General features: G+C 39.5%; 2 non-coding genes across 2 annotated transcripts; both read right to left on the minus strand.

Annotated features, from left to right (window-relative positions):
• Nucleotides 1–5,722: 5,722 nt before the first annotated feature.
• Nucleotides 5,723–5,812, minus strand: LOC114283679 (small nucleolar RNA snoR53Y). The gene has a single exon (XR_003636647.1). It is a non-coding gene; the product is annotated as a small nucleolar RNA snoR53Y (small nucleolar RNA).
• A 116-nt stretch (nucleotides 5,813–5,928) lies between these two features.
• LOC114283678 (small nucleolar RNA snoR69Y) lies at nucleotides 5,929–6,043 on the minus strand. Its single transcript, XR_003636646.1, has one exon. It is a non-coding gene; the product is annotated as a small nucleolar RNA snoR69Y (small nucleolar RNA).
• Between the last annotated feature and the right edge of the window lie 11,976 nt (nucleotides 6,044–18,019).

Below are 18,019 nucleotides of genomic sequence, written 5' to 3' on the forward strand. Positions count from 1 at the left end.
GGCCTTCCCGTGCCTGTTACACAATTTTGGGCCCCGATGGCCTATTTTTAAGCTTAAGTGTGAAAAAATACATTTTTGGACTTAGTTTTCGAACCGAGAGTCCCGTGCTAGTTCCATAAGTTTCCACAACTCACATTGGTCCCTCCCGAGGTGTTTGAGGTGTTCCCCGTGCCGTCTCGTGGCTGTTGCACGATTTTGGCCTCAGATGGCCTATTTTCAAGCTTAAGTGTGTAAAAGTACATTTTTGGATTTAGTTTTCGAACCGGGTGTTAGAATTTACTACTCACACTCACCTACTACACTCCACTACTCCTCACCTACTACCCAAACCCTCTCCTATATAATGCCACTCTGATTTGTAATACAATATATCAATCAATAATACAATTCTCTATTTCTCTTTATACATTAAATTTTCTACATGGTATCAGAGCAAGGTTAAGCACTTAGTATTTTTCGCTTCACCGGCGGGCGGCAACCTCGCCTTGGCCGCCCGCCGGACCTCAACCTAATCTGCTAGAATTTTCTACACATACCTTGAAATTTCTTCGAGTCCACCACCACTGCCTCTCCTCTCACTGTTGTCCTCCCATACACCACCGTCTCGATCGTCTTCATCTACAATGTTGCAGTGAAGAATCTCAAGCGTGGTTTTGTTGCATCCAACTCAAAGGATGATCCAGCCAAGGAAGCTGCAAATTTCACCTCCCAGGTTATTATTATGAATCACCCGGGTCAGATTGGTAATGGGTATGCTCCAGTTCTTGACTGCCACACCTCCCACATTGCTGTCAAGTTTGCTGAGATTGATCGTCGATCTGGCAAGGAGATTGAGAAGGAGCCCAAGTTCTTCCGTGAACATGCTCTCCTTCCTTTTACTCTTGGAGTGAGGCAGATGATTTGCTGCTGTAACAAGATGGATGCTACCACTCCTAAGTCTCAAAAGCAAGGTATGATGAAATTGTGCAGGAAGTCTCTTCCTATCTGAAGAAGGTTGGTTACAACCCTGACAAAATTCTTTTTGTCCCCATCTCTGGTTTTGAGGGTGACAACATGATTGAGAGGTCCACGAACCTCGATATGATTACACAGCCCAAGAGGCCATCAGACAAGCCTCCTCTTCTCCACATTCTTGATAACACCAACAGCAACAATTTGACGCATTTATTAGAGAAAAGGTCCAAAGGCAGCTCCAGTCAAAGCTGATGCTCAGCAGGCTGTACCACCTATTGAAGTGCCAGCACTATCCTTGCACATGGGGGGCACCCACTCATTTCTTTATTGTTTTCTTTTACGCACCCATGTGACCCACGATGCAACCTATACTTTTTCTTTTCTTTACACTCTTGTTCCCCACTTTCTTTATTATATATATATATATATATATCTCTTTTTATTATATTATATTAAAAAAAAAAAAAAATTCTTCATCTCTCCTCCGTTTGATTTCCAACTCCATTATTTTTATTTTTATTTATTTTCTCCAAACCACTTTCCTTATTTCCTCCATCTTTCATTTTTTGATTTCAAATATATTTTTATTATTTTTTCTTTATTTTTCTTTCACATTCTTTTTAATCTTTTTCCAATTCCCTTCATACCATATAGCTTTGCACACCAAATCATATTTTATTCATCTCAGGGATCAACCCCGATCACAATTTTACACAAAAAAAAAAAAAAAAAAAAACCAACAAACAAACAAACCACAACACACCCGCACCCACAGTGGGATTTTTCTTCTCTACTCTGCTGCAGGTCTCTTCTTCTTGCTTTTCTCTTGGGTGTCCCTTACCGGCGCTGCCTCCATACTACCCACTCCACCGAGCACGTTCACTCCACCCTGCTCCTCCACTGCAGCATATGGAGGACCTCCAAATCGGAACATCACGGTGGCCTTCCGCTTCAGCTCCTTGTTTTCTGCCCTTAGCACGCTTATCTCTGCTCGCGCATCCTTATACATGCGTTGGAGCAGAGCCAGCTGGGAGTTTACATGTTGCACCTCATTTGTCCTACTCTGCAGCCGGTTCGACAAATTTGTGACCGCCGTCATGCTTTCCACACATGCCTTCAAAGTATACTGATTGGCCTCCACATCCGACAGCACTGCCATTCTTTGCTCCACAGACCGCATCGGAAAGTTCAACGGAGTATACTCCGGGGCGCTTGGTTGAGTTTCCAGTGCCACCGCACCAGTTCTCTCTCTCGTTGACTCGTTGAGGTCGGGAAAGAGGGTGAGCAGCCCGCGGGAAGACGATGAAGTCATTTTCTAGGCAACAGAGTGTTACACAGTATCTCTCTCAGAAATCTCTCTCAGACAACAGAGTGTTACAGAATTTCTCTCAGTTTTTCTGTCTCAGTTTCTGCCTCCTCCGCTTCGGTTTATAAAGACAATGACACAGAGGCAGACACGCGCATCATGCGCCGCTCGACGCCCGACAAACTGGCACGCCTTTTGATGGCACGCTTTTTGATAAAGTGGGCACGCCTTTTTGATGGCACGCCTTTTGATAAAGTGGGCACGCCTTTTGATGGCACGCCTTTTGATGAATTGGGCACGCCTTTTGATGGCACGCCTTTTGACAAAATTGGGCACACCTTTTGAGGGTGCGACTCTTCAAGGGTCCGACAAGACTCAGTAAACTGTCCCGACATTTGATACCGGTTAGCTTTTTCAAGGGTCCGACAAGACTCTGTAAACTGTCCCGACATTGATTCCGGTTAGTTTCTACAAGGGTCCGACAAGACTCTGTAAACTGTCCCGACATTGATTCCGGTTAGCTCCTTTATGGGTCCGACAAGACTCTGTAAACTGTCCCGACATAGATTCCGGTTAGTTTCTACAAGGGTCCGACAAGACTCTGTAAACTGTCCCGACATTGATTCCGGTTAGTTTCTACAAGGGTCCAGCAAGACTCCGTAAACTGTCACAACAACTGTCACAACATTGTCTTCTACAACGGTCCGACATGACCCCATAAACTGTCTTCTACAACGGTCCGACATGACCCCATAAACTGTCTTCTACATCGGTTTGACACCCCCATACAGTGTCCTCTACAACGTTATGACACCACCATCCAGTGTCTTCACCAACGGTCTGACACGACCATACAGTGTCTCCTATCCTTTTTTATTTTTATGTATTTTATTATTTTGTTCCTCTCTTCAAACTCAAGTTGGTTAGTTTCTATCCTCCTTGAGTTTGCGGGGGGCTGTTAGAATTTACTACTCACACTCACCTACTACACTCCACTACTCCTCACCTACTACCCAAACCCTCTCCTATATAATGCCACTCTGATTTGTAATACAATATATCAATCAATAATACAATTCTCTATTTCTCTTTATACATTAAATTTTCTACACCGGGTGTCCCGTGCTAGTTCCGTAAGTTTTCACAGCTTACATTAGTTCCTTCCGAGGTGTTTGAGGTGTTATCTGGGACGTCTCGTGACTGTTACACGATTTTGGCCCCCGAAGGACTATTTTCAAGCAAAAGTGTGAAAAAGTGAATTTTTGGACTTAGTTTTCAAACCGGGATTCCCGTGCTAGTTCCGTAAGTTTCCACAACTCACATTGGTCCATCCCGAGGTGTTTGAGGTATTCCCCGGGCCGTCTCGTGGCTGTTGCACGATTTTGGCCTCCGATGGCCTATTTTCAGGCTGTAGTGTGAAAAAGTATTTTTTTGGACTTAGTTTTCGAACCATGAGTCCCGTGCTAGTTCCGTAAGTTTCCACAACTTACTTTGGTCCCTCCCGAGGTGTTTAAGGTATTACCCGGGACGTCTCGTGGCTGTTATACGATTTTGGCCCCCGAAGGCCTATTTTCAAGCTTAAGTGTGAAAAAATACATTTTTGGACTTAGTTTTCGAACCGAGAGTCCCGTGCTAGTTCTGTAAGTTTTCACAACTCACATTGGTCCCTCCCGTGGTGTTTGAGGTGTTTCCTGGGCCGTCTCGTGGCCGTTGCACGATTTTGGCCTCCGATGGCCTACTTTCAAGCTTAAGTGTGAAAAAGTGCATTTTTGGACTTAGTTTTTGAACCAGGAGTCCTATGCTAATTCCGTAAGTTTCCTCAACTTACTTTGGTCTCTCCCGAGGTGTTTGAGGTGTTACCCGGGCCGTCTCGTGGCTGTTACACAATTTTGGCCACCGAAGGCATATTTTCAAGCTTAAGTGTGAAAAAGTGCATTTTTGGACTTAGTTTTCAAACCGAGAGTCCCGTGCTTGTTCCGTAATTTTTCACAACTCACATTGGTCTGTCCTGAGGTGTTTGAGGTGCTACCCAAGCCGTCTCGTGGCTGTTGTATGATTTTGGCCTCCGATGGCCTATTTTCAAGTTGAAGTGTGAAAAAATACATTTTTGGACTTAATTTATGAACTGGGAGTCCCGTTCTAGTTTCGTAAGTTTCCACAACTTAATTTGGTCCCTCCCGAGGTGTTTGAGGTGTTACCCGGGCCGTCTTGTGGTTGTTACACGATTTTGGCCGCCGAAGGCTTATTTTCAAGCTTAAGTGTGAAAAAGTGCATTTTTGGACTTAGTTTTCAAACCGAGAGTCCCATGTTAGTTCCGTAAGTTTTCACCACTCACATTGGTCCGTCTCGAGGTGTTTGAGGTGTTACCCAGGCCGTCTTGTGGTTGTTGCACGATTTTGGCCTCCGATGGCATATTTTGAAGTTTAAGTGTGAAAAAGTGCATTTTTGGACTTAGTTTACGAACCGGTAGTCCCATGCTAGTTCTGTAAGTTTCCATAACTTACTTTGGTCCCTCCCGAGGTGTTTGAGGTGTTACCCAGGCCGTCTCGTGGCTGTTACACAATTTTGGCCCCCGAAGGCCTATTTTCAAGCTTAAGTGTGAAAAAGTGCATTTTTTAACTTAGTTTTCAAATCGGGAGTCCCGTGCTAGTTCCATAAGTTTCCACAACTCACATTGGTCCCTCCCGAGGTGTTTGAGGTGTTCCTTGGGCCGTCTCATGGCTATTGCATGATTTTGGCCTCCGATGCCTATTTTCAAGCTTAAGTGTGAAAAAGTGTATTTTTGGACTTAGTTTTCGAACTAGGAGTCCCGTGCTAGTTCTGTAAGTTTCCACAACTTACTTTGGTCCCTCCTGAGGTGTTTGAGGTGTTACCTGGGCCGTCTCATGGCTGTTACACGATTTTGGCCCCCGAAGGCCTATTTTCAAGCTTAAGTGTAAAAAAATGCATTTTTGGACTTAGTTTTCAAATCGGGAGTCCCATGCTAGTTCTGTAAATTTTCACAACTCACATTGGTCTCTCCCGTGCTAATTTACTATGTAAAAAGCATCTCCACCTCTTCACTACTTATTTTCCATCTAATTTGAGAATTTAAATTTGAATAGAAGTATAATTTAATATGAACTAACCACGTTCTTTCATCAAAATCCTTTTAAAAATTCCTTCTTATCCAAAATTTCTCCTTTCATAAAATTTAATGAAAAAATTTCAATCTTCAATCCTTTATTTTTATAAATTTTCATCAAACTCAAATTTAATTATCAATTTGATAAAAAAAATCTCTCTTAATTTGATAACTAATTGATAAAAGGATTGAGGATAATTTTAAGTACTATAGATTGGAGATCTCTAACAATAATGCTAGACTAATCATATTTTTATATAATAAGATTTAAATGTGCAAAAAAAAAAAAAAAATCAATTCAAGAGAAGTAGAAAATTGAAAATGGCAAAAAAGTGTAATGTTCCCTCAGAAAAACAAGTAAATAAGGATTCAATCACAGATTGATCAAAATTAGCATGGTCATCAGACTTACAAACATCACAGGGAACATTAAAAAGATCAAACCCTTGTTTTTCTAATCACAAAAGTTATAGTAATAAATCAAAAATCAAAAATCAAAAATCAAAATTAAAATAAAAATAAAATAATAACATAAAAAAAAGTTTTGAAGCTCAGATAGATGTTGGATAGAGTCTATAGAGTCTATTCCCAGGCCTTAGTCTCTAAAAACAAGGCCTCATAATGAGCTGGGATTAACATTTATCATCATCGCACCCCCATACTTTTTAGATCTCGAATTTCACAAATTTATTACTAAAAACACAATGTGAATAAACTAAAAATACAATTTTTTTACACAAATTCTCACTTTTCTTTCTTTTCCTCACAAAATCGAAGATCCAAATTCTAATCAACATACATATATATGTAGTTTATATATATATATATATATATAGAGAGAGAGAGAGAGACCTGGGCTAGAATTCGACTAATACAGAGGCGAGAGGTGAGTGAAAGGTTTGGAGTCTGCAGAAAAATATATAAAGAGATCGATTGGCTTGGGTTAGGGCTTATAATGGGGACGTCGAATCTGTGATTTTACATATATGGCCCTGGAGGTTTAATTTAATTACTGGACTGGGATTAACGCAACTCTCTTAATGGAAAAGCTAGGCCTGTTATGGGTTGGGCATAAGTTTGGGCCTTGAGAGTCTGGGCTTTAGCAGGCCTGTTGAGACTTGATCTTTTTGGGGGCTAAGGCTTCGTTTGGTTTGCTTTGAAAGCCGACCTTTTAATGGGCTTTGTTTGTCCCACTGAAATACAAAATAATGGGCTTTTTAAAACCTATTATAGGGGCTTTCAGTGTGGGTTTTTGACTTTTTATAATTAAGGTCTCGTTTGGCAATATCAGTTTTTAGCCTAAAAGTCAAAAAATCACTAAAAAATTTAAAAAGCCAACAACTTATATTAAAAGTTAAAGATTCCCTTTTTTCTTTACTTTTTGTACATCTTTTCGTAAAAACTAAAAAGTCATCCCAAACATACTAGTTTTTTTTTTTTACATCACATTTTAACCAAAAAGTCAAAAAATTACTAAAAGAGCTTGTTCCCAAATGAGGCCTAAAGCCTAGTAAAAAAGAGGCAAATTCTATTTACACTACAAATCTAACCCCAAAATTCAAAAATCTTTTTTATTTTATTTTTGCATAATTTCTAGCGATGTTGTATAAGACAAAATGTTAAGCAACTAAGAAACAACATGTAGATAAGATGAGTGTTGCTGAGATGAGAATGCTAAGGTGAATGTGCAGCAACACTATAGAGTTAGAATGAATATATTTGTGAATGGGTAGAAGTAGTATCGATAGAATATAAACTAAGAGAGAATAGGCTGAGATGGTTTGATCATATATAACGGGAACTAACAGAGGCAGTAGAAGTAGTATCGGCAGAAGTAGTCTCGTGGCTGTTGCACGATTTTGGCCTCTGATGGCCTATTTTCATGTTTAAGTGTGAAAAAATGTATTTTTGGAATTAGTTTACGAACCGGGAGTCCCGTGCTAGTTCCGTAAGTTTCCAAAACTTACTTTGGTCCCTCCCGAGGTGTTTGAGGTGTTACGCAGGCCGTCTCGTGGATGTTACACAATTTTGACCCCCGAAGGCCTATTTTCAAGTTTAACTGTGAAAAAGTGCATTTTTGAACTTAGTTTTCAAACCGAGAGTCCCGTACTAGTTCCGTAAGTTTCCACAACTCACATTGGTCCCTCCCGAGGTGTTTGAGGTGTTCCCCGGGCCGTCTCGTGACTGTTGCACGATTTTGGCCTCCGATGGCCTATTTTCAAGCTTATGTGTGAAAAAGTGCATTTTTGGACTCAGTTTTTGAACCAGGAGTCCCGTGCTAGTTCTGTAAGTTTTCACAACTTACTTTGGTCCCTCCCGAGGTGTTTGAGGTGTTACCCGAGCCGTCTCATGGCTGTTATACGATTTTGGCCTCAGATGGCCTATTTTCAAGCTTAAATGTGAAAAAGTGCATTTTTGGACTTAGTTTTCAAACCGGGAGCCCCGTGCTAGTTCTGTAAATTTTCACAACTTACTTTGGTCCCTCCTGAGGTGTTTGAGGTGTTACATGGGCCGTCTCGTGGCTGTCACATGATTTTGGCCTCCGAAGGCTTATTTTCAAGCTTAAGTGTGAAAACATACATTTTTTAACTTAGTTTTCAAACCGGGAGTTCCGTACTAGTTCCGTAAGTTTCCACATCTCACATTGGTCCCTCCCGAGGTGTTTGAAGTGTTCCCCGGGCCGTCTCGTGGTTGTTGCACGATTTTGGCCTCCGATTGCCTATTTTCAAGCTTAAGTGTGAAAAAGTGCATTTTTAGACTTAGTTTTCGAACCGGGAGTCCCGTGCTAGTTCCGTAAGTTTCTAAAACTTACTTTGGTCCCTCCCGAGGTGTTTGAGGTGTTACCCAGGCCATCTCGTGGCTGTTACACGATTTTGGCTGCCGAAGGCTAATTTTCAAGCTTAAGTATGAAAAAGTACATTTTTGGACTTAATTTTCAAACCAGGACTCCCATGCTAGTTCCGTAAGTTTCAAAACTCACATTGGTCCATCCCGAGGTGTTTGAAGTGTTACCTAGACCGTCTCGTGGCTGTTGCACGATTTTGGACTCCGATGGCCTATTTTCAAGTTTAAGTGTGAAAAATACATTTTTGGATTGAGTTTACAAACCGGGAGTCCCGTGCTAGTTCCGTAAATTTTCAAAACTAACTTTGGTCCGTCCTGAGGTGTTTGAGATGTTACCCAAGCCGTCTCGTGGATGTTACACGATTTCGGCCCCCGAAGGCCTATTTTCAAGCTTAAGTGTGAAAACATGCATTTTTGAACTTTGTTTTCAAACCGGGAGTTCCGTGCTAGTTCTGTAAGTTTCCACAACTCACATTGGTCCCTCTCGAGGTGTTTGAAGTGTTCCCCGGCCCGTCTCGTGACTGTTGCACGATTTTGGCCTCCGATTGCCTATTTTCAAGCTTAAGTGTGAAAAAGTGCATTTTTAGACTTAGTTTTCGAACCGGGAGTCCCGTGCTAGTTCCGTAAGTTTATAAAACTTACTTTGGTCCCTCCCGAGGTGTTTGAGGTGTTACCCAGGGCGTCTCGTGGCTGTTACATGATTTTGGCTGCCGAAGGCTAATTTTCAAGCTTAAGTGTGAAAAAGTACATTTTTGGACTTAATTTTCAAACCAGGAGTCCCGTGCTAGTTCCGTAAGTTTCAAAACTTACATTGGTCCATCCCGAGGTGTTTGAAGTGTTACCCAGACCGTCTCGTGGCTGTTGCACGATTTTGGACTCCGATGGCCTATTTTCAAGTTTAAGTGTGAAAAAATGCATTTTTGGATTGAGTTTACAAACCGGGAGTCCCGTGCTAGTTCCGTAAATTTCCACAACTAACTTTGGTCCCTCCCGAGGTGTTTGAGGTGTTACCCAAGCCGTCTCGTGGATGTTATACGATTTCGGCCCCCGAAGGCGTATTTTCAAGTTTAAGTGTGAAAACATGCATTTTTTAACTTAGTTTTCAAACCGGGAGTTCCGTACTAGTTCCGTAAGTTTCCACAACTCACATTGGTCCCTCCCGAGGTGTTTAAAGTGTTCCCTGGGCCGTCTCGTGGCTGTTGCACGATTTTGGCCTCTGATGGCCTATTTTCAAGCATAAGTGTGAAAAAGTACATTTTTGGACTTAGTTTTCGAACCGGGAGTCCCGTACTAGTTCCGTAAATTTTCACAACTTAATTTGGTCCCTCCCGAGGTGTTTGAGGTATTACCTAGGCCCTCTAATAGCTGTTACACGATTTTGGCCACCGAAGGCCTTTTTTCAAGCTTAAGTGTGAAAAAGTGCATTTTTGGACTTAGATTTCAAACCGGGAGTCCCGTGCTAGTTCCTTAAGTTTTCACAACTCACATTGGTCTCTCCAGAGGTGTTTAAGGTGTTCGACGGGCCGCCTCGTGGCTGTTGCACGATTTTGGCCTCCGAGGGCCTATTTTCAAGCTTAAGTGTTAAAAAATGCATTTTCGGACTTAGTTTTCGAATCGGGAGTCCCGTGCTAATTCCTTAAGTTTCCACAACTTACTTTGGTCCCTCCTGAGGTGTTTGAGGTCTTTCCCAGGCCGTCTCGTGGCTGTTACACGATTTTGGCTTCCGAAGTCCTATTTTCAAGCTTAGGTGTGAAAACATGCATTTTTGGACTTAGTTTTCAAACCGGGAGTCCCGTGCTAGTTCCGTAACTTTCCACAACTCACATTGGTCCTGCTCGAGGTGGTTGAGGTGTTCCCCGAGCCTTCTCGTGGCTGTTGTACGATTTTGGCCTCCGATGGCCTATTTTCAAGCTTAAGTGTGAAAAAGTGCATTTTTGGATTTAGTTTTCGAACCGGGAGTCCCGTGCTAGTTCCGTAAGTTTCCACAACTTAATTTGATCACTCCTGAGGTGTTTGAGGTGTTACTCGGGCCATCTCGTGGCTGTTACACGATTTTGGCCCCCGAAGATCAATTTTCAAGCTTAAGTGTGAAAAAGTGCATTTTTGGACTTAGTTTTCAAACCGGGAGTCCCGTGCTAGTTTCGTAAGTTTCCCAACTCACACTGGTCTCTCCCGAGATTTTTGAGGTGTTCTCAGGGCCGTCTTGTGGCTGTTGCACGATTTTGGCCTCTGATGGCTTATTTCCAAGCTTAAGTGTGAAAAAGTACATTTTTTGACTTAGTTTTCGAACCGGGAGTGCCGTGCTAGTTTCCTAAGTTTCCACAACTTACTTTGGTCCCTCCCGAGGTGTTTGAGGTATTACCCGGCCCGTCTCGTGATTGTTACACGAATTTGGCCATCAAAGGCCTTTTTTCAAGCTTAAGTGTGAAAAAGTGCATTTTTAGACTTAGTTTACAAACCGGGAGTCCCGTGCTAGTTCCGTAAGTTTTCACAACTTATTTTGGTCCCTTCCGAGGTGTTTGAGGTGTTACTCGGGCCGTCTCGTGGCTGTTACACAATTTTGGCCCCCAAAGGCCTATTTTCAAGCTTAAGTGTGAAAAAGTGCATTTTTAGACTTAGTTTACAAACCGGGAGTCCCGTGCTAGTTCCGTAAGTTTTCACAACTTATTTTGGTCCCTTCTGAGGTGTTTGAGGTGTTACCCGGGCCGTCTCATGGCTGTTACACAATTTTGGCCCCCGAAGGCCTATTTTCAAGCTTAAGTGTGAAAAAATACATTTTTGAACTTAGTTTTCAAACCGGGAGTCTCGTGCTAGTTCTGTAAGTTTCCACAACTCACATTGGTCCCTCTTGAGGTGTTTGAGGTGTTCCCTGGGCCGTGTCGTGGCTGTTCCACGATTTTGGCCTCCAATGGCCTATTTTTAAGCTTAAGTGTGAAAAAATACATTTTTGGACTTAGTTTTCAAACTGGGATTCCTGTGCTAGTTCTGTAAGTTTCCACAACTTACTTTGGTCCCTTCTGAGATGTTTGAGGTGTTACCCAGGCCGTCTCGTGGCTGTTACACGATTTTGGCCTCCGAAAGCCTACTTTCAAGCTTAAGTGTGAAAAAATACATTTTTGGACTTAGTTTTCAAATTGGGAGTCCCGTGCTAGTTCCGTAAATTTTCACAACTCACATTGGTCCCTTCCGAGGTGTTTGAGGTGTTCCCTGACTCGTGGCTTTTGCACGATTTTGGCCTCCGATGGCCTATTTTCAAGCTTAAGTGTGAAAAAGTGCATTTTTGGACTTAGTTTTCGAACCGAGAGTCCCGTGTTAGTTCTGTATGTTTCCACGACTTACTTTGGTTCCTCCTGAGGTGTTTGAGGTGTTACCCAGGTCGTCTCGTGGCTATTGCACGATTTTGGCCCCCAAATGCTTATTTTCAAGCTGAAGTGTGAAAAAATGTATTTTTGGACTTAGTTTTCAAATCGGGAGTCCCGTGCTAGTTCCGTAAGTTTCCACAACTCACATTGGTCCCTACCGAGATGTTTGAGATGTTTCCCGGCCCGTCTCGTGGCTGTTGCACGATTTTGGCCTCCGATGGCCTATTTTCAAACTAAAGTGTGAAAAAGTGTATTTTTGGACTTAGTTTTCAAACCGGGCGTCCTGTGCTAGTTCCGTAAATTTTCACAACTCAAATTGGTCCCTCTCGAGGTGTTTGAAGTGTTACCCGAGCCGTCTCGTGGCTGTTACACGATTTTGGCCCCCAAAGGCATATTTTCAAGCTTAATTGTGAAAACATACATTTTTGGACTTAGTTTTCAAGTCGGGAGTCCCGTGCTAGTTCCGTAAGTTTCCACAACTCACATTGGTCTCCCCCGAGATGTTTCAGGTGTTCCCCGGGCCGTCTCGTGGCTGTTGCATGATTTTGGCCTCCGATGGCTTATTTTCAAGCTTAGGTGTGAAAAAAGTGCATTTTTGGACTTCGTTTTTGAACCGGGAGTCCCGTGCTTGTTTCGTAAGTTTCCACAACTTACTTTGATCCCTCCCGAGATGTTTGAGGTATTACTCGGGCCGTCTCGTGGCTATGACACGATTTTGGCCCCTGAAGGCCTATTTTCAAGCTTAAATGTGAAAAAGTGCATTTTTGGATTTAGTTTTCGAACCAGGTGTCCCGTGCTAGTTCGACAACGTACTTATAGCACTACCACATCCCATGATTCGAAATATCACCATTTCCAATAGAAGTATCTTTCCATAAAATGGATGATTAATCAACTACTATTCTGAACACTTTAATAGTTCCAACATCTACAAGAAGGTAGATTCTGTCAAAAAAAGTGCACTTATTGATGGAGCTCACAAGTGGATGGTTCTCACACTCCACAGTTGCCATTACAAAAGATTAATTTAGATGATAATATTTAGCCATTATGCAATTCTTTTTATTTATGCACATCAATTTTCATCCCATGAGCCTCTTCTGATTCAATCTCCCCATCACTCCAAAAGTTAAGAACAAAACCAACTCTAGTGTGAAAGCATTTTCTAATATGAATTTAATTCTCTTTCTGCATACCTGCATATCATGGAAATCCCTTCCAGCATGCGGGTTAGCTTCAAATAGCGAAAATAGATACAGATGTAAAAAGTATCTGGAATCACACTTATTCCCCGCAACAACTTTTGATGCAGTGATTAAGTCTCTATGTTGGGTCAACAATGGTACTGCACGTTTGCAATCTGTCATCATCAGTTGGACAACCTACACATTCATAGATTACAAAAGAAAGTGTCAATAAAGAAGTTTCAGTGTTCTCTTTGAATTTTTCCTTTCTAGGTAACAACTGATAATGATTACAATAACAACAACAGAAACAAAAAGCAAATCAAGGAAATGGGCAATTTCAAGCTTAGATATGATACGAAGCAAAAGATCTTTTCCATTAAGTATTAAGCTGAGGTCCTATGGCTGAGATAACAGGCAAGGCAGAATAAATTACAGGCGGCCAAGATTTGATAGTTGACAAGAGATCCTTGTGAAAAGATGGATTTGTTGTCAGAGCAACAAGAGCTACCTGTAGATGATTAACAAAAACCGCTAAGACCTTTATTTCCAATTTAGCAAGTCCAAAGAGCATATGAAGTATCAAATTAAGTTTTCAAGAAATGTCAAATATTGCATACCTCATAAGCAGTATCACGTAACCTTGGGTTTTCAGTTGGTATGTATGGAACCAATACAGGAAGCTAACGAAGATGAGCAAAGTAGAAAACCCATTTATGAGAAATAACCCACTGCTAGTTATTAAAAATAAATTTACAGGAGAGTCATACTTAATAGTATTTAGTACCTCTCCCATGCTGAAGCCGATCCTCGCAACAATTTGGGACATAATGATGCGGCTTTAGTATATTTCCTTTCCACAATCAAATGATCAAGATAGCTAGACCCCACCTGCATACATAGTGGACAAATTGAAAATGTATTATTACCGATACTATAATATAATATGGAACTGTGGAAGGAAATACATAGCAAAGTTTAGTTATTGTCCACATGTACAGGAAAAAGATTTTGCAATTGAAACAATCAAAACTGACAACAAGAGATAGTGAAAACAGCCGTACTATGGCTACAAAAATGACTGTCCGAACGTCATAAATGGAAATGGCATATATAACCAATTGTCAAGGACTAGGCACCATCTTTTATCTAGAAAATGACTAGATTTAATTTTAACCACCTCATACTTCGGGGGAGTTGGAATGCCTAATGTCGCTCTTTTATTTTTTAGAAGCACAATGCCCTTAAAAGGCTATAATTTGGAGCCACAAAAGAGGCATGAATTTTGGTTCGTAAAGGTTTGGAGCATTGAATTGTTTATGCTATGGAGGGATTTCAGTGGGTTGATCATTTTCTTGGCTTTGTTGCCGAATAAGTATTTAGGTCATAAAGGCAATTGTTTTGAATTTCCAAATGTTAGCATTTGGGGCATAAAGGCCATTATTTTGAATTTTGAAATGTTGGGCCTTAGACAAGTATCCAGTGCATTGCATTGAGCATAGTTTTTGGTCCCAAAACAATATAATCCTTCTAGGACACTTTCAAACTATTCATGCTATGAACATATGCAACCCATATGCCTCATGAACTAGGTGATTCATGATTATAACATTAGGTATTAATTGACATATTCACAAAGTAACCCAGAATGACTAAAAATAACAACACATAAATAGCTTACTTCCAAAAAATAAGAGAATCTTGACAAATTGTAGGTTTCTATATTACATTGTTTCCATGAAAATATGGGAAAGAAAATGTAAACATTTCATATGTAAATCATGCATCAATTACTTATTTAGTAAGTAATACAATGCAAATAAATAAATGAACTGTTAAACTAAAATCAAATAGAAATAGCTCATCAAGAAGCTCATTTCGTCCCTGCCCAGCTTCAACTGCTGCTAAAGCTTTTTCATGCCATCCATGTTGTAGAAGCCAAGAAATATGATCTTTTGCATCCCTAGCAATCAACTAGAAATTGCATTTGTAAATCAACAGAGTTTGTGATTTTTAATATGGCATAGGAGATGATATAATGGCAAAACAAACAATGCGAGCAGTAAAGGAATCAAAATTATGCTTTTAAATCCCCCAATTTTTCTATAAGGGTGAATTAAAATTTAAAGCATTCCATTTTCAGGCAATTCACTCACTATATTAAGATGACATACACTTAAATTCGTTAAATAAAAAATTCATTGAACTCACTAAAACTAATGGATGAATTCTACACTTGTCTGCTCAAGCACCTCCCAACCAATTGGGACACCTATTTACTCATGCACCTTCTTAATTTGTTTCACCATTTTCTTATTTTTCAATAAGAACTTCCAGATTTTTTTCACTTCTATCTACCTTCTCACAAACTTGAAGTATTCAGATTTAGATATCCATAAATGGTGAGGAGCCTATGCTTAATTGGAATTCTAAAGATACTACATTTGGTGAGCAGACATATGAAAAAGATGAGAAGCAGGGGAGAACTTTAAACAGATAACTCCTAATGTTTGCATAACAATCATCTCATGAACTAAACTTGACAGATAGCATTAAGCAGTGATTGGATTCACAAGTGCGGAAAAAGTGTCTTCTTACTTTATAGATAAGATAGCATATAGATTGATATAATTAACGATAATGCTAAAAACAACCCCTAGGGCTGTTATTAGTGTTGAAAAATGTGTAAAGTGTATTGAAATATGTAAAAAGTGAATAAAAAAATATGAAAGTATTTTGGATATGTAAAAAGTGTATTCGGACTATAAATATTCTAGCCTTTTGTGATGTAATTAATTATCAATAGGAAAATTACATACTGACATTCTATTAAAATAAAAACTAAGGAAAGATAAAATTGAACTAACCTAGGTTTTGCAATAACTACATCCTTTGGGGATATAATATAGTATAATGGCTCATCACTAGCAGCCCACTGCCCACCTGCATAGCTGCTACCTACATAAAAATGCATAAGTATTACCACTGTTTGAATGCAAATTCATAAACTCTCGGACACTTTTACCTGAGGATGGAGCATGAGCAAGGGCATAATCCTTTGCCTTGTAATGCTCAAAGCCATAGACAGGTAGTGCATCTGTTGCAAGCTCATCATTGTTCCATGTGACTACACGCACTTCCGGTCTCTGAGCATTTCCCTGCTTACAACAAATTTCTACATATTAACACTTATCATGTAAACTACTGACTTCTACCTATCTATATTTATATAGAAATATGATAGTGTTCGAGTACTATAAAATAAATTGAATAAAGTAATAGAACTGAACCATAAAGGTTATTAGAGGCTTAGACAACAGAATAGTCCATGATTCAAAGGGTCAATGAAGGACAATATGCAGTGTCATAGAAGAGAAAAAAAAGTTGTCAAAAGAAGATTTTGAGGCATAAAAGGATCGTAGAAATCATAATACGAAACAGCTCTGAATAATTAATACATGAAAAGCACAGAAAATTACTTCGTGAAAAGGAATAAGGATAGATAAAACAATCACACAAAAAATTGGCATTCCATGGGCAGAGATGCTGAAAGAAAATAGATATTGTTCATGAATCAGGAGACAATCTCTGAACTGAAGGGAAGGGGGCCTCAAAATTAAGACCTTGTAAGTCAAGAAAAATCACCTAAGATAATGTGGCAATAAAGATGGTGGCTAGGGATTATAAATATTCTGGCCTTTTTTTCAATGCTACTATTAAAGTCTTCTCATATTTAATGATAAAAATGTCTTAATTCATTCAACATCAATATTTAAAAACCTCACTCATTGCATAAAGACAAATATCATTAAGGTAGAAAACAAAAACAATCATTAAAGGACCAAAATAATTATGTTGTCCTCATACCAAAATCTAATCAACATATCAACAAAATATAGCTTATAAACATCTCAAAAAACAAAAAACAAAAAAAAAATTCCCAAACGTAACAATAATGAACTCAATCAAATATCCTATTACTTCATCTACAATCTTCACATCCTCCGAGCTTACTCTAAGATGAGTTTTGGCCTCTCTTCTTTCTGAAGACAAATGTAATAAATAAATAAAAATAATAATCAAATCCCCTAGTTAACAGAAGCATTTAAAAAGGTAAGGTTAATTAATTAAACAATCAGGAAAGCCAATGGATTAAATCTTGATTCAATACACAAGCCAATAAAAAAAAAATCATATAAAGAATTCAATTTCCAGAGCAATGGCTTTAATTGGATTTACAAAAAGAGAAAAAAACTCACATACAAAGAAAGATGAACATTGGCTGCTGAAGTAATATATATATATATATATATATATTATATGTATCTAGAGCATATACACCAGAGAGAGAGAGCAGTGGACGAAACTATTACACAGAGAGAGCATCGAGAGAGAGAGTGAGAGACTAACAGCGGTGGTGGTGAGCCGATCGGCACAGCAGCGGCGGTGAGGAAAGGCTGTCGGCGGTGAGCTGATTGGCGCGCCGGCGATGTGTGTGAATCGATGAAATGTTAGCAGCGACGATGAGGAAACTCAGTCCCGTGAATGAGTATAAGGTGTGTGTGTGTGTGTGTGTGTGAAGTGTGAAATTAGGTTTGATGGAGAAATTATTTTGTGTGTGTGTGTGTGTGTGTGTGTGTGTGAAATTAGGTTTGCTGGAGAAATTATTGTGTGTGTGTGAGAGAGAGAAAGAGAGAGGTCTATGTGTATAACCAAGCATAACAGGTTTTTTTTCTTTTTTTTCTTTTTTTTTTAAGAAAAACAGATCCGCTTCTATAGGCGCCAATATATTTTCATTTCCCTCTAAAATATTTAGCAACTAAATCATTTATTGGTGACAAAATTATTTCTTCACCAAAGATAAAAATATTGGCCACAAAAATAGTTTTGTCACTAAATAATATTAAAATATTAAAAATTATTTGGTGACAAAAATATATTCGTCATTAATAATTTTATAATTGGTGACCAATTGTTTCGTCATCAAAAGTCTCAAAATTTTGGTACCCTCCGAAAAAATAGCGGGAAAATCTTTGGTGACAAAAAAAATATAAATAATGACGAAAAATAATTTCGTCACCTAATTTTTTTATTATGTATTTAGATTGGTGACGAAATTTTATTTTTGTCTCTAAAATGGTACATTTTGAGACGAAATATTATTTTCGTCATTAAAAGATACGTATTTTGTGACAAAATTTATTTTCATCATTAGTTTTCATCTCTAAAGACTATTTTTGTTGTG

This window comes from Camellia sinensis, chromosome 11 (assembly GCF_055761805.1).
Source record: "Camellia sinensis isolate YWXY chromosome 11, ASM5576180v1, whole genome shotgun sequence".
Classification (NCBI taxonomy): Eukaryota; Viridiplantae; Streptophyta; class Magnoliopsida; order Ericales; family Theaceae; genus Camellia; species Camellia sinensis.